The sequence below is a fragment of the Bos grunniens genome, chromosome 5 (assembly GCF_055505025.1).
Source record: "Bos grunniens cultivar Pamir isolate PY7600 chromosome 5, Bosgru_T2T1.0, whole genome shotgun sequence".
In the NCBI taxonomy this organism is placed as follows: Eukaryota; Metazoa; Chordata; class Mammalia; order Artiodactyla; family Bovidae; genus Bos; species Bos grunniens.
In genome coordinates, this window is record NC_141169.1 from 45558446 (window position 1) to 45575398 (window position 16953).

At 40.2% G+C, this 16953-nt stretch overlaps 1 long non-coding RNA gene across 2 annotated transcripts; it reads left to right on the plus strand.

Annotated features, from left to right (window-relative positions):
• Positions 1–332: 332 nt before the first annotated feature.
• Positions 333–9856, plus strand: LOC147371860 (uncharacterized). Of its 2 annotated transcripts, none has more exons than XR_015163803.1 (3): positions 333–620; positions 8491–8629; positions 8913–9856. It is a non-coding gene; the product is annotated as an uncharacterized LOC147371860 (long non-coding RNA). The 2 variants fall into 2 exon arrangements; XR_015163802.1 differs by lacking the exon at positions 333–620 and adding an exon at positions 4506–4638.
• Positions 9857–16953: the final 7097 nt, after the last annotated feature.

Here is a 16953-nt window from a genome sequence, read left to right on the forward strand (position 1 = left end):
TCAACCATGCTAAGTGACAACTGAATAAAGGCCAGCCACAGATACTCATAGGGTCCAGAGGAAGGAGGTCTGAGACCTAGTTTTTTTCCAGGATTACGGACCTGACATGCCAAACGTTACTACTTTTGCAGTTTTATCGAAGTCTCCCCACCAATGTCTGTTCACAGATCGAGTTATCTCAAATACGCCGTGATGGGCAGTGGAAAGCAAAAGCTGAAAAATGGGATCTCCGAGGGGTCAGAATAAAACAAGTGGCCATCTTGGGTTTCCCATAGTCCTGACAGTTCATTTGACTTATAACCACTGTTCGCCCATCTTAATTTCTCTGATTCAGGAGCAGACTGTTGCCACATTACCAGGACTTCCGGAAGGCAGAAGTCTGGCCACAAGGGGTCATTCTGCAGAGGTGCGATGGACTTCATCCACAAGAGCCATAATCTTTATAGACTTCGTTGCTGCTGCCCTCACATGAAAGTCACGAGGACTTTCCCTTGATACTCACTTAGGTTCAGGCCTTTTAGTATGAGTCAGTTTTGAAGGCAGCAATTTCAGAAGAGAAGAAAATAGCCGTAAGAAGCTCATCTGCTTGTGGCCCACTGTGGATTGGGGTCCCAGAGGAGGTAGGAAAACTCTTTTGTTTCCATAACCTCCCCAGATCATGGATGACCCAAAGACATACCAGCTGTCAGTATAAATACTAACAGTGCGTCCTCAGATAGCTGCTGAGGTGCTCTGGTAAGGGCACCTGCTTATTGAGCGGATCCAGCATGTGAGAGGCTTTCTTTTTCAAGTGGTTCATGTTGGATAGTAATAGCATAACCAGCTTGGAAATTTCCATAGTCATTTCTACAGTATGTCCCACCAACAAACAGGATTAACTCAGGATTGGTTAAAGGGATGTCTTGTAAATCAGAACACAGTGTCACAAAAAGGGACACTGTTACTTTCTCACAGTCATGAGGCTCACCTTTGTAGGGTAGAAGAAGGGAAGTAGCAGGATTGAGAATATTGCAACATTTAACACAGTACACATCGCTCTATTTACAATGGATAACCAGCAAGGAACTTTGCTCAATGTTCTGTGGCAGCCTGGATGGGAGGGGAGTTTGGGTGAGAATGGATACATGTATTCCTATGGGCTGAGTCCCCTTGCTGTTCACCTGAAACTGTCACAACATTGCTAATCAGCTATACCCAATACAAAATAAAATCTGTTTGTTTGTTTTTTAAGAATGTTGCGACATTTAAGATGGCTATTAGGAAGTGAAAGAGGAAGAATCTCATAAGAGGTTAAACCTGCTTGCAGAGAAATGTGTCAATTTAGAGTTAAGACAACTCTGGACTGCAGTGAGGAGGCTGTTAAGTAAACATAATTTCCTAGGGTTAGGTCTGCTGAGGCTTCTACTAACTTCCAACAACAGGAAGGAATGACTGACTCAAGTGCGTTCTACAATATGTAGTTGGCCTGTGTTTATTACCATGTCTTTGCATGAGCATTTCCAGAGCCTAGTTCTCTCTCATGCACAAATAAGGTGAAATGTTTTTAATCATTAGGAAGCCCTAAGGCAGTGGTTCTTGCAGAGCTTGTTTTAGTCTTATAAAAGCCTGCCTGTGTTTATCTTCCCAAATAAGGGGTTCAAAGGCTGAAAGTTTAGTTAAGTTCCTAGAGTGGGGAAATTAATAGAGAAAAATTAGGAACCCATAGCCACAATAACCAACCAAGTTTGTTAATCCATGAAACTCTCGCTTATTTGTGTGTCTAGGAAATTCTTAAATTAGCTTAATCCTTTTTTGAGATAGCTGGATTTCTTCAGTGCTTAGGTTATGACCTACTTAATGAGCAGTATCTAGAGAGAATTACAATTTTTCCTTAGTAACTTTATGTACCTTTCCAGCTAATCTTTTATGAATGCCTCTTTGGTAATTTAGCACAATAAAAGGTCATCTAATATTGTAAAAGAATTGATTTCCAGGGAACTGAAAGCTTACATCTTGGGGAGTAGGGAGAAATAAGAAGGCGCTTTGGTGAATCCCTGAGGCACAAGGTATATTACTGTCTAGGTATATTACTGATTGTGAACCCCAGTTCCCCTGACATAGAGTTCCCTCGCTGAGTTACTTTGTTCTATTTTTTTTCTTTTTTTAAAATGGAAGTGTAGTTAATTTACAATGTTGTATAAGTTTCAAGTGTACAACAAAAATGATTCAGTTATATATATATGTGTATATATATCCATATCTATTCTTTTTCAGAATCTTTGCCCTCTAGGCTATTACAAAATATTGATTATAGTTCCCTGTGATATACAGTAGGTCCTTGTTGGTTATCTATTTTGTGTACAGTACGTGTATATATTAATCCCAAACTCCTAATTTATCCCTCCCCCTCCCCTTTCCCCTTTGGTAACCATAAATTTGTTTTCTATTTCTGTGAGTCTATTTCTGATTTGTATGTAAGTTCATTTGTATCATTTTTTTTTATATTCCACATATAAGTGATATCATATGATATTTGTCTTTGTCTGACTTACTTCACTTAGTGTGATCATCTCTAGGTCCATCCGCGTTGCTGCAAATGGCACTATTTCCTTCCTTTTTATGGTGCTTTATTCCCTTTCTTGTCTTGCCTTTGTTTCCCTCAGAATTGGGGGGCATCAAAGAAAAGGGCGGGGGTTTAAAATGAGTAGGATACTTTCTAGGTACAAAAGCCGATTTCTGTCCCCTAGCTCTTGCTTGTAGAAAAAGGCTTTAGTCTACTAGGCCTTCCCTGAGATCCAACAAGCAGACTCAAGCAGTTGCTAATGAAGGAAGTGAGAGAAGGCAGAGACAAAGGAAAAGCCGTTTAAACAGGTAATGATAGCCTAGGCAAGAGTTCAGTGATAAAACAGAGTCCTACCTAGTTCGCTTAAGGTATGCATATACTAATCAGATACATACCTTTGAGTTGCTCTGTAGAAACTAAGACCATCACCCAGGTTAAGGATAGCAACTCATTGTGACCATAGCACATAGACCCCAGGCTGATTGGAACCATAAGGTTGATGATTAAGACTGTTACCACAGAGCAGTCCATGGAGAGTCAGAAGAAAGTCCATGAGCTGTAAACCCTCACCCCAAAAGTTGCCTTTAAAAAAACCCTCCCCTGAAAGCCATTGGGGAGTTGAGTCTTTTGAGAATGAGCCACCTGTTCTCCTTGCAATAAATGTAATTTCCTTCATTATAATCTGTTGTTAGTAGCTTGGCTTTGCTTCTCATGAGCAAGAGGACCCAAGTTCAGTTTGGTAACAGTTTTTCCCAGTAAAAGAAAATAGATTTTGGTTGTTGGGACCTAGGAATGCTGCAAAAGACTGAACAAAGGTCTACGACAGTGAACCGTTTTGAGTCTGGTAGGACTTAGGACACGGAGAAGGCAATGGCACCCCACTCCAGTGTTCTTGCCTGGAAGATCCCATGGATGGAGGAGCCTGGTGGGCTGCAGTCCATGGGGTCACGCAGAGTCGGACACGACTGAGTGACTTAGCAGCAGCAGCAGCAGGACTTAGGACAAAAGGATGTTTGGGTATGAAACAACTGAGAAACTGGGAAAAACTTTCTTGTTAATAGTGCTTAAATCCTAGACAAATCTCCATCCCCATCCATTAGTTTTCCTAACCAGTGAGATTTATGTGTTGTAGGGGCTGGTACAAGGAATCATTTGCTATTTTTTTCCACTCTGAGAGATTTGTTGGCATATAAGAGTGGAGTTTAAAGTAGAAAGCGTAACTTCAATATTAACTAGAATTAAGCAAGGTTTCCCATTAATTTTAATAGGAAGCTGCTGGTAATAGTTTGCAGTTTGCTGGAGAATCTCTTGGAGTCCCATCAACTCTGGGAACAAGTCATATGGGGGCACTCCCTTGGGAGCAGATATGGGGGCACTAAAGATGAAGAATTTGCATAGGACCTTGGAGCATAATCCTTTGTCTAGTGTCTCGGTTGATTTCAAATGAGACAAAGGTCCTTAGGCCAGCATTTTGATGGTGGACCCCTACAAGTGTGTCATATAAGAGGCTGAAGTATTATCTTAGATCTCTAGCCTTGTAGCTGTAATAACTGTAAGGCCAACAGCTTGGCAGATTTTTGTTTATGGTCTTGCTCTAAGATCCTTTCAAAATACTTAGCTATGGGACTTACCTAGTGGTCTAGTGGCTAAGACTCTATGCTCCCAGTGCAGGGGGCCTGGGTTCTATCCCTGGTCTGGGAACTAGATCCCACATACCTCAACTAAAGATCTCATGTACTACAACTAAGATCTGGCACAGTCAAATAAATAATTGAATAAAAATAAATAAATATTAAAAAAATTCTCAGCTATGATCATGAACTCAGTCAGACTGCCCCCCGCCCCATCCTATTTTCTGCCTTTTAAAAAAATCAGTCCGCTAATCTCAGGTGATAACCATTTACAAATAGGCAACTAGAGTGTGTTAGATGACCCTACTTATTAGGGAACCTGGAATGCCCCAGAAAGAGGGCTTCTACGTGAAGATTTTAGGGCTTCTAAAAATCTGCCACAGATCCACCTTTCTTTTGTTCGCATGACTGAATAATAGACCAATCAGTTCAGGCAAGAGAGACTCTAGGAATGGCTTATACAAGGTCAGTTGCTCTTTTGTGAACTTCTTATGGTCAAGGGTCTTGAATATCATTCTCAGGGTTTGCCATTTTGTTTCCTGCATTCATGATTTTGGGCTTCACCAGGTCCTATGAACACATGCACAAGCTGATAAAGTTCTGGCATCCTAGGATTGTAGGCCCCGATTATGAGTCTAAATTCATAAAACAAAAACAAAAACAAAAACCTTCTGGGGATCCTCCATAGGTTTAGGAAATTTCTTAACTATGATCCTTAGTTCAGTCTTTGACCAAGGGAAGAAAGACACCTGAGGTGGTTTGTCTGCAACCTCAGGTATTTTTATCTTAAAAAATAACTGTTTAATAAAAGTATTTTTAGTTTAAAAAGTAACTGTTTAATAAAAGTATTTTTAGTTTAAAAAGTAAATGTTTTATTAATAAAAGTATTTTTAGTTTAAAAAGTGACTATTTAAAGTAATTCATTTAGTTCTGTTTAGCAGTCTCTTCAGAGTGGAAAGGCAGTTCAGACAGAAAATATATAAATTTTTTAAATATATTCTAAATAAATAAATCATAAATTGTGAGGCAATCATAAAATGTGAGGCAAAGGATAGAGGGGAGCAGTGTCATGTTAGTCCTGTTGTCTTTTATTTTAGGTACCTCTTTTATTTTTAATTTTTTGTTAACCTATTTTAACAAGTCTTTATATGAAGCTACTTTGGATCTTGAAGACTTTTGGAAGTTTCTATATCCCAATTCAAATAGGTATCCCATTCTGTTTAATTCAGGAAACTGTACTTTCAAATGCACTTCCTAAATGAATGATTTTATCTAATTGGAGCATTCCCCAAAATGGCCATTGTAATTCTAGGTTGTTTTAATAATATTTTTCCTATTTTTGTGGATATTTACAGCTTCCAGGATTATAGCTCTTGGACATAAAATAAACAGGTGTGCTAGAAGGTAGCATGCTTGGTTCTTTAGAATTAAAGATCCAATCTCTTTTAGCTGTCTTTACCTATACAAGACAAACAAATATGTGCACTTTACCAAAGTTTGGCCAAGAAGAAGGGTCTGTGTGTACCACAAGCAATTCCCAACATGGAGCCTGGGACTGGAAGAAAGGATTGAATAAGCAGGCCTCAAATGAAAGTTGCAAACTGATTCCAAATAAATGAGGAATGGCAGCTGCTTCCTGCAGTTCTCAGGAATCTGGGAACAGAATCAAGGGCTGGGAATTTCCAGTCAAATGGGCAATTATGGCTCAAACTACCAGGAGCTCTGATTGTAGAACTAGTGATTCTAGAAAAATAGGGAATGGGTTGAAAAGCCAGTTAGATTGGAAGCTCAACACAAAGAGAGAAACTTACCCACAGCTTTTGAAAGTGATGAGAAGGATAATGAACTCAGGTTCATGGGTACCATGGCTGCATTTCTTGCTGTCCCAAATGCCATCAGACATTCACTTCATATCCCACTGCTGTCACCAAATCTGTTCTAAAAACAAAACCTTTAAAATAAGTTTTAAAGATCTGATGGGCTTTGTTAAATATTCATGAATCAGGTAGCATCCCACCTACCAAGTAAAGGAGAGCTCCAAAGGGCTATGGGAAGGGAAAGAGTTTTAAAGGCAGGACAAGGAAGTCATAAACAGAAAAAAGAATTATTTCAGATTAGGTCCTCTTCCTTTTGGTAAAACAAAGTCTTAGTAGTTGAGTTAGCTCATCTTCCTTTAGGGGATAGAGAGGACTTTCCTGGTGGCTAAGATGGTAAAGAATCCGCCTGCAGTGCAAGAGACCCGTGTTTCATTCCTGGATTGGGAAGAACCCCTGGAGAAGGGAACAGCTACCTACTCCAGTATTTTTATTTTATTTTATTTGTTTGTTTGTTTTGACTATTGTGGGTCTTTGCTGCTGCTTGGGTTTTTCTCCAGTTGGAGTGAGCGGGAGCTACTCTTCATCGTACTACACAGGCTTCTCATTGCAGTGGCTTCTCCTGTTGCAGAGCACGGGCTCTAGGGCTCAAGGGCTTAGTAGGTGCAGCACATGGGCTCAGTAGTTGTGGTTCCTGGGCTGTAGAACACAGGCTCAGTGGTTGTGGCACACAGGCTTAGTTGCTCCGTGGCAAGTGGGATCTTCCCCAACGAGGAATCAAACCTCAGTCTCCTGCATTGGCAGGTAGATTCTTTACCACTGAGCCACCAGGGAAGCCCCCCTACTCCAGTATTCTTGCCTGGAGAATTCTGTGGACAGAGGGGCCTGGCAGACTATATACAGTCCATGGGGTCGCAAAGAGTCAGATAGGACTGAGTGACTAACACTTTCACTTTCATGAGAAAGATTACCTTATTGGTGCTAACCAGAAGATTCCTGATGGACTGGTTAAGACTACATTTCTGGGGGAAGTTGGAACTTCACTTAGATTAGTTATTAAGCTCTGGGTTAATGTATGGCCTAGCATACATGACTCTGTTTTGAGCCTGTGCTTTTCTTTTTAAAACATGAAAGCAGCCATAGACAATATGTAAACAAATGAATAAAGTTGTATTTTAATACAACTTTTTTATAGGCCCCCAAATTTAAAGTTTGTATAATTTTCATGTGTCATAAAATACTATTCTTATTTGGATTTTTATGTGTCATAAAATATCATTCTTCTTTGAATTCATTAATCATTTAGAAAGGGCTATACAGAAACAGGCAATTGGTTGGATTTGACCATTAGGCTATTGTTTGCTGATGCCTGACTTAGTCACTTTCCCAAGGCCACACAGCTAAAAATGACGGACCCCAAGCATTAGATCCATGTGGTGTGATTGTAATCTACACATTTAATGACATCTGCCTCTAATTTTGTAAAAATGTACCACTGTTGATGAATTGAGTTAGTAAGACTGAAAGGAAATATTTAGTTGAAATCAGCAAAAAGGACTACTGGATAGCCTTTCAGTGGAGTGCTGGAATCTCCAAGAATGTGACTGGGCTATTTTATAACTCTGTATGTTGTAGCAAAGCAATAGCTATGCAAATAATTCTTGACTAAAGGCAGGCAGCTAAATTCTATCTGGTGGAGGGGCAGTACTACCCTACTGTGAAAAAGTCAGTTCTGTACCCACTTTTAAATCCATTTCAATATTCCTTATCTATACATATGTCTATCCTTTGTGCAAAGGATAAAGTGAGAGTCAGAATTTTGCCATTTTGAAATTATCCTTTTAACAGTTTTGAAGGTCTTCATGGGATGCCCAATGGATTCACCCAACAAAGCTGGCTGAAATTTGCTTACTCTCTGTTATTTTTAATGTTAATTGTATTTCTATGAATTTGTGTTTTGATTTGTTTATGGCCAATAAGTCTTTCCCCATTGGTAAGAGAAATGATTGGGAATTTGATTTATGGTCTAGTTAGTTATTTCTGAGAAGGAAATGGCAACCCACTCCAGTACTCTTGCCTAGAAAATCCCATGGACGGAGGAGCCTGGTGTCCATGGGGTCGCAAAGAGTCGGACATGACTGAGCGACTTCAGTTTCAGTAATTTCTGTAAAGGGATTATTGGATTATAGAGATGTACAGATATTTGTTCATTCTTTTTATGTCTAATTGACTATTAATAGAGCTAAATCAAAAGTGAGAGAGATTGGAGATGCTACACTGCTGGCTTTGGAGACAGGGTAAAGGGCTGCAAGCCAAGGAATACAGGTAGCCTCTAGAGCTTCCAGAATGAATGCACCCCCTTTATTTCACCTCTTTTCAGCCTTCAGACCTCCAGAAAATAGTAAATTTATGTTATTTTAAGCCACTAAGTTTGTGGTAGTTTGTTACAACAGCAATAGGAAACTAATACAGATTCTTTAACAATATGTCCTCCTTTAACCAGGATATAATTGACAGGAGAAAGAAGAGTTGGGAGGAGCTGTTACAACAAAGAATCCGTTGGAGGACCCTGAGAGTTCGAAATGTAGTGGCTCTTCATTGGCTGAGCTGTGATAATCTCTCATTGACTGAGCTTTTGCCAGGTAAGGAGAAATTATTCTTCCTCCTACTGTGTTGTGAAACAGTAACTTTCTATTGAAGTTGCAAAGAATATATTTTCCTGTTGGGTCTGCAGTTACGGTCAATTGATAAGACATACGAGCTCCCATTTCTGGACTCGCAACTCCATTTTGTTTTGTTTTATTGAAGTTCCAACTCCATTTTAAATGAAGTTTCTGTTCATTAATTTTAACTCTGCCATCTGAAGCTTATCAGTCTCTCCTCTCCTCCTGGTTGACTTTTCCACTTTTTTCTGTTTACACATAGTGTCCTGACTGGACTGCCCACCAAGTTTGCTCTTTCTAGTCTAAGGATGACCTCAACACTGAGCAGAGATGATGCACGCACCTCGAGTGGAAGGAAGTCCTTCCTGAACCAGCGCTCCAGCTGTGCACATCCCAGAAGAAGTCCTCCCCTAACTGGGCTCTTGTGACATAATAAGAAATATATATTTGGTCTTCCTCTCCAGTTTCTGGCACAGAGCTCCTAAAACTCTTGTAATTTCCTAAGTGATAAGAGGTGAAGGACCATCTTTTGTTATAGTATTTAGTTTTTGTCCCCGGTTCCTGAAATAGCTCTTAGAGCAATAAAAGTGGAAGTAGTATATTTTGTTATTCACAACAAGCCCCTTCCTACCAGAAATAAGTTTACGTTAATGAACTGATTTTTTAAAATCTGCTAAGGACGGGAGCTTTTTGCCAGGGAAACTGACTGTGTGATTAGAGGATTGGAACTTTCAGCTCCACCTCCCCACCTCAAGGGAGGGGAGAGGGACTGGAGATTGAGTTAATCACTAATGGCCAATAGTTTAGTCAATCATGACTACCAAATTAAACCTCCAGAAAAATCCTAATCAAACGGGTTCGAAGTGTCCAGGTGGTGAACACATTCACATGCTGGGAAGATGGCATGCCTGGAGAAGGCTTGGAAGCTCTCTGCTCCTTGCTGCGTACCTTGCCCTCTGCATCTCTTCTGCTTCACTGTTCCTGAGTTGTATGTTGTATCACTTTTTTATAGTTGATTTACAATTTTTTTTTTAGTTTCAGGTGTACAGTAAAGTGATTCAGTTACTTATATATATAAGAACCTTCAGATTCTTTTCCACTATAGTTAATTACAAGATATTGGATATAGTTGCCTGTGCTATACAGTAAGACCTTGTTGTTTATCTGAGTTGTATCTTTTATAATAAAGTGGTAAATGTGTTTCCCTAAGTTCTATAAGCTGTTTTAGCAAATCATTGAACCTGAGGGAAGAGACATGGAAAACTTCAGTTTGTTGCCAAGCAGGACAGGAGCTGCAGATGACCTGGGAACCTACTGCTTGGGATTGGCATCTGAAGTGGGGACAGTCTTCTGGGACTGAGCCCTTTACCCTATGAATTCTGATGCTAACTTCAGGCAGATAGCATCAGAATTATATTGAATTGGAACACATCCAGTTGGTATCTACAAAGAAATGGAGAAGAATTTGGTATGGAAAAGCCACTGGTTTTGATCTCATTAGTGTTGTGAGTAGAAACAGAAATGAAGCTTTACATTCAGCCCTTCTTCCCTCCCTCAATTCTACAAAATAGGACACTCCTTCAGAATTGTCATTTTCAGTCAGTTAAGTTCAGTTCAGTCATCAGTCGTATCTGACTCTGTGACCCCATGGACCGCAGCACGCCAGGCCTCCCTGTCCATCACCAACTCCCAGAGTTCACCAAAACTCATGTCTATTGAGTCAATGATGCCACCTAACCATCTCATCCTCTGTCTTCTCCTCCTGCCTTCAGTCTTTCCCAGCATCAGGGTCTTTTCAAATGAGTCAGTTCTTTGCATCAGGTGGCTGAAGTACTGGAGTTTCAGCTTCAGTATCAGCCCTTCCAGTGAACACCCAGGACTGATCTCCTTTAGGATTGACTAGTTGGATCTCCAAGGGACACTCAGGAGTCTTCTCCAAAGCAGTTCAGAAGCATCAGTTCTTTGGTGTTCAGCTTTCTTTATAGTCCAACTCTCACATCCATACATGACCACTGGAAAAAACATAGCTTTGACTAGAAGGACCTTTGTTGGCAAAGTAATGTCTCTGCTTTTGAATATGCTATCTAGGTTGATCATAACTTTCCTTCCAAGGAGTAAGCATCTTTTACTTTCATGGCTGCAGTCACCATCTGCAGTGATTTTGGAGCCTAAGAAAATAAAGTCTGTCACTGTTTCCATTGTTTCCCAATCTATTTGCCATGAAGTGATGGGACCAGATGCCATGATCTTAGTTTTCTGAATGTTGAGCTTTAAGCCAACTTTTTCACTCTCCACTTTCACGTTCATCAAGGGGCTCTTTAGTTCTTCTTCGCTTTCTGCCATAAGGGTGGTATCATCTGCATATCTGAGGTTATTGATATTTCTCCTGGCAATCTTAATTCCAGCTTGTGCTTCATCCAGCCCAGCATTTCTCATGATGTATTCTGCATAGAAGTTAAATAATCAGGCTGACAATATCAGCCTTGACATACTCCTTTTCCTATTTGGAACCAGTTTGTTGTTCCATGTCCAGTTCTAACTGTTACTTCCTGACCTGCATACAGATTTATCAAGAGGCAGGTCAGGTGGTCTGGTACTCCCATCTCTTTCAGAATTTTCCAGTTTATTGTGATCCACACAGTCAAAGGCTTTGGCGTAGTCAACAAAGCAGAAATAGATGTTTTTCTGGAACTCTCTTGCTTTTTTGATGATCCAGCAGATGTTGTCAATTTGATCTCTGGTTCCTCTGCCTTTTCTAAAACCAGCTTGAACATCTGGAAGTTCACGGTTCATGTATTGCTGAAGCCTGGCTTGGAGAATTTTGAGCATTACTTTGCTAGCGTGTGAGATGAGTGCAATTGTGCAGTAGTTTGAGCATTCTTTGGCATAGCCTTTCCTAGGGATTGGAATGAAGACTGACCTTTTCCAGTCCTGTGGCCACTGCTAAGTTTTCCAAATTTGCTGGCATATTGAGTGCAGCACTTTCACAGCATCATTTTTTAGGATTTGAAATAGCTAAACTGGAATTCCATCACCTCCACTAGCTTTGTTTGTAGTGATGCTTCCTAAGGCACACTTGACTTCACATTCCAGGATATCTGGCTCTAGATGAGTGATCACACCATCGTGATTATCTGGGTCATGAAGATTTTTTTTTTGTATAGTTCTTCTGTGTATTCTTGCCACCTAAAATGTTTTAGATTCGCATATAAAACAGAAACACTTCCTTATTATATATTGCTATGTTTTCTGGTCTCCATATAATATAGTTGGGGGGGAAGAGCTATTTTTATTTAAAAACAAAAAAGAAAAATTGATGAAATGGCAATCTCAGTTTTGTTAAAAAAAAAAAAAGAGGAAAAAATGTGCGTCTGTGTATGTATAAGAAGATATTTATGGTGGTCACTGCCAACGATAGGATTACAACTGATTTTAATGATTCATTTGCCTTTTCATCATTTTCTAGCTTGTTACAAAAATAAAAAGGATACATCATACATAACATCCTCATATTTTTAATTTTTTCATGGTGCCTCAATAATCACCAAATTGTAAGAAATTATGAATGAGAAGCATGCAAGTCAGACTGACTTGTCCAGGGACCAGAAATGCTCAAATAATCCTAAAAACACTTATCAGAGCTACAAAAACAAAGCTAAAGAACTAAGGATCTGGACCCAAACCAGACCATGCAGCTGTATTCCCAGTAGGTTCCCATGACACAGAGATGGTACTGAGTAAATGTGCAAATATTCTGAGTCGGCTCTATCATGCAGAAGTTATCCTTTATCACACTGTACATGGATTTTGCTCTCTTTTTGCCTTCTAAACCATTTCCCTGCACCAATCTCTCTCTCTCAGGGTGACGTCCAGACAAGAGTATGAGAATCCTTAGTTGCCACACGAATGCCTCATTGGAGTGAAGAACATGAGATTTCATTTGTGAGGAGGAACCCAAGAAGAACGATCATTCTCTTCTAACAGCTTATAAAGATGTGAATAGAATTGTTTTTGTTTTCACTTCTTTCCTCAGGACTCTCTCAACAGTCCTAATAGGAGACTGTGGTAAGCAACACAGTCCCTGCTGTACGGGAACAGAATTTACTGCCCTACAATATGTCTCTCTGGCATATTAGTTGTTTTTTGTTTTGTTTTGTTTACTACAGCAAACACTTTTAATAAGAACACAAAATTTGCACAACAGGCACGTTCTGGGGAAAGTAAACGAACTATCACAAGTAGTAATTCTGCTGGAAGAATAAAATAAGGCTCTCTCAGAGTACAAATGTACAGAAGGGAATGATTTAAAATAGGTTCATGATTTATAGTCACATTATACTGTGTTAAACACTGAAAACAAGCATATTAATTAAAAAGCCAGCTAAATGCCAATTGAACACATATACAAATGTTAGTCCACAAAGTTCATGTTAACAGTTTTAAGTACTTCATTTCAACACAAAAGAAATGAACAAGTGAAGGGATACATGTCAAAGTATTAATTTATGACAAAAATCTATGAAGTGAAAAGTTAAAGTGAAGTCGCTCAGTCATGTCCGACTCTTCGCGACCCCATGGACTGAAGCCTACCAGGCTCCTCCATCCATGGGATTTTCCAGGCAAGAGTACTGGAGTGGGGTGCCATTGCCTTCTGCAACTAATTCACTAGTTTATTATGCAATAAAATAACAGAGGCTTCGAATAAGCTAAACTGGCTAGTAACAACAAATCAGTTTTCTTCAGTGAATACTGTTCTTCTACATAGGCAGGATAATTAATTCATGGATGGTCTTTCTGGTCTGTCTTCAACTATTCTTACACTACATAATGAAGTCTATGACAAAAATCAAGAGAACTTATATTGAAAAAGGATTACATTACTGATAAAACCATGCAGAAGACAGACCACATAACACAAAACCAATGGTGCTGAGCTGTTTTAAGCTGGTTATTTTCTAAGAAACAGCAGACTTGGGAAGAGGTCTGAAAACCAAGAAGCAAAAGGAGTTGCTGTTTTGTAGGAAATATTTCCTGTAAGGAAAATCTTCATTTGCAGGCGTGTTTCCCTCTCTGTGCCTTGAAGAGGATGACCAAGTCTCTAGAAACATTTATCAATGGAGAAGGCAAAGACAAATCTGTATGAGAATCACCTTTGTTTATTGTGCTTTTCCTGATAGCCGCTCCTGACTGACTCTCCCTACCTTTAGCCTGTTTTGTCTTTAGCTGAGGATGGTATTTAAGGTGAGCGCTTTGGCCATTTGGGTGAGTTACTCAGTTTTTCTGTGTTTCTGTGGTGTATATGCTCCCCATGTGGCTCAGCTGGTAAAGAATCCACCTGCAATGCAGGAGACCTGGGTTCAGTCCCTGAATTGGTAAGATTCCCTGCAGAAGGGAAAGCCTACCCACTCCAGTATCCTGGCCTGGAGAATTCCATGGACTATACAGTCACAAAAAGCTGGACACGACTGAGTGACTTTCTCTTTGGCTTTCCCTGATGACTCAGTTGAAGTCTCAAGTTACTGGGGCTTCCCAGGTGGCGCTAGCGGTAAAGAATCCACTCGCCAACACAGGAGACACAAGAGGTTTGATCCCTGGGTCAGGAAGATCCCCTGGATGAGGGCATGGCAATCCACTCCAGTATTTTTGCCTAGAGAATCCCATGGACAGAGGAACCTGGTAGGCTACAGTCCATAGGGTCACAAAGAGTCGGACACGATTGAAGCGACTTAGCACACACACACACACACACACACATATATATTATTAAATTTTGTTTCATTTTCTCCTGTTAATTTGTTTTATGTCAATTTTAGTTCTTAGACCAGAAAAATCTAGAAGAGTAGAGGAATATTTCTTCCTCCCAAGCAGTGATTCCTCTAGACTGATAACATGGCTCTCTCTGGCTGACTTAATTTCCCCCAGAGGCCTCCTTGACTCTTCCTTTGATCCTGTCCTGCAGAGACTTTCCTATCAAACTTCTAGACATGCCCCACTGCTGAGTCCTTAGATATTCAGGTGGAACCCCTGCTACATGGTAATTGATATACAGGCAGAGCAAAAACTATGCTATTTTAAAAGTCATATCTCTGTAATTAAGCCCTAGGCTCTTTAACTGTACCCCTAAGGAATGTGATTGTAAGACCCATGACTTCTTGAGTCATCCTCTCAGACACTTTATAATGTGTCAATTGTTTTTTAAAAAATATTTTGACACTTGTTAAAATATTAAGGAAGACTTTATGCAAGACTATTGCAATCAAGGTGTTGTAACAGGGGAAAACTATTCAGCTCACCTCCAAGTACAGCCAAGACAGCTGGGAATTTACAGCCCATGAGCTGAGTAAGAAATCAGTGGATGGAAAATTACTAGGAGGCAACATCAAGGGTAGGAAGATTCTAAATAAACTGACTTAGCAGGATTCTTACTACAACTGAGGTAGGTACGCTAAAGATAGGACATGCACCAAGGCCAACCCCTAGTTGAAAACAGGGCTCAGAGGAACCCAAGTTTGGTCAAGGAGAGAATCTTTGTCACAATATTTCCTGTTTTAAGATGTGGGTCCTAGAACTGAACGATGTAACACAGACATGATCTGATCAATGCAGGGTCTAGAGGGTTCTGTCCTTCCTTGGTGTGAATGCTAAATTTCTCCAATTTGTAAGGTTGATGTGAGATTGCTGTGTAGCCACAGAGCCCCCTTATATGGTTGGTTCATAATTAACATTGCAAGCAGGTGTTTACTCACAAGAACTGTCTTTCAATCTTTCCATCATCTTACTCCTGATGCTAAAAACTAGACCTCTGTGCACTGGTGCTGAATCAAATCTCATAGACAGAGTTTTGGGTGAAGTAGAAAAAAAAATAGCTTTATTGCTTTGCTAAGCAAAGGGGACACAGTGGGCTTGTGTCCTTCAAAACTGTGTGTCCCGACCTGGGAGGATTTGGTGAGGAATTTTATAGCAATGGTTCAAGAGTGGAGTTACTGATAAGATAAGGGTGTGTGCACTTCTTTAATCTGACCTCACATGACCTCCTGATGAACTTTTCTTGTTCCTTTAATCTGGTCTCTGATGGTCTTCTCTGGAATGAAGAATGTTAGCATCTTCCATTTATTGAGGATTTTAGTTCGGTAAAGAGTTCAAAGATATTGTTACGCGAATCCTTGAGTAGAAACCAGGACCCTGCCCCAAGACTACACTATTGTTTCTTGACTGCTGTTCCCCTGTCTCTGCAACTCCTCCCTTCCTGGATCAGCAACTGTTGGTGTCTTCACTTTGGGACTCAGGGGAGGTCTTGGATGCAGGAGTCTATCTCCTACAGACAAGAAATGGGGGATAGAAAGGCTTCCATGCCTAGGAGCCCCAGGGGGTCCTGCTGTTTTTCAGAAGTGGCTCCACTCTGGGCCTAGGAATTTATTTCAATAACTGGACATTACCATCCTCATTCACTGTTCTACACTGCTTTGTGCAATATTTCACAAGTGTATGCCATGATAAGGGATGCTGCACAATTTAATGCAGATCCTGTGAACTACCTTGAGCTTACAGTTGGTGCACTATCTGAATAGATGCTGTGCTTCCAGTTTTCAAGTGTCCTGTAGCATCCCTGTGAGTTTGCTGCAGCACTTCAGGGCACCTTGAAGCACAGCTTCAGAACCATGGCCTTGGTCATCCCTTTTATAAACTGGAAAAGGAGTACGTCAAGGCTGTATATTGTCACCCTGCTTATTTAACTTATATACAGAGTGTATCATGAGAAACACTGGGCTGGAAGAAGCACAAACTGGAATCAAGATTGCCAGGAGAAATATCAATAACCTCAGATATGCAGTTGATACCACCCTTATGGCAGAAAGCAAAGAAGAACTAAAAAGCCTCTTGATGAAAGTGAAAGAGGAGAGTGAAAACGTTGGCTTAACACTCAACATTCAGAAAACTAAGATCATGGCATCCAGTCCCATCATTTCATGGCAAATAGATGGGGAAACAATGGAAACAGTGGCTGACTTTATTTTGGGGGGCTCCAAAATCACTGCAGATGGTGACTGCAGCCATGAAATTAAAAGATGCTTACTCCTTGGAAGTAAAGTTATGACCAACCTAGAGAGCATATTAAAAAGCAGAGACATTACTTTGCCAACAAAGGTCCATCTAATCAAGGCTATGGGTTTTCCAGTAGTCATGTGTGGGTGTGAGAGTTGGAATATAAAGAAAGCTGAGTACTAAAGAATTGATGCTTTTGAACTGTGGTGTTGGAGAAGACTCTTGAGAGTCCCTTGGACTGCAAGGAGATAAACCAGTCC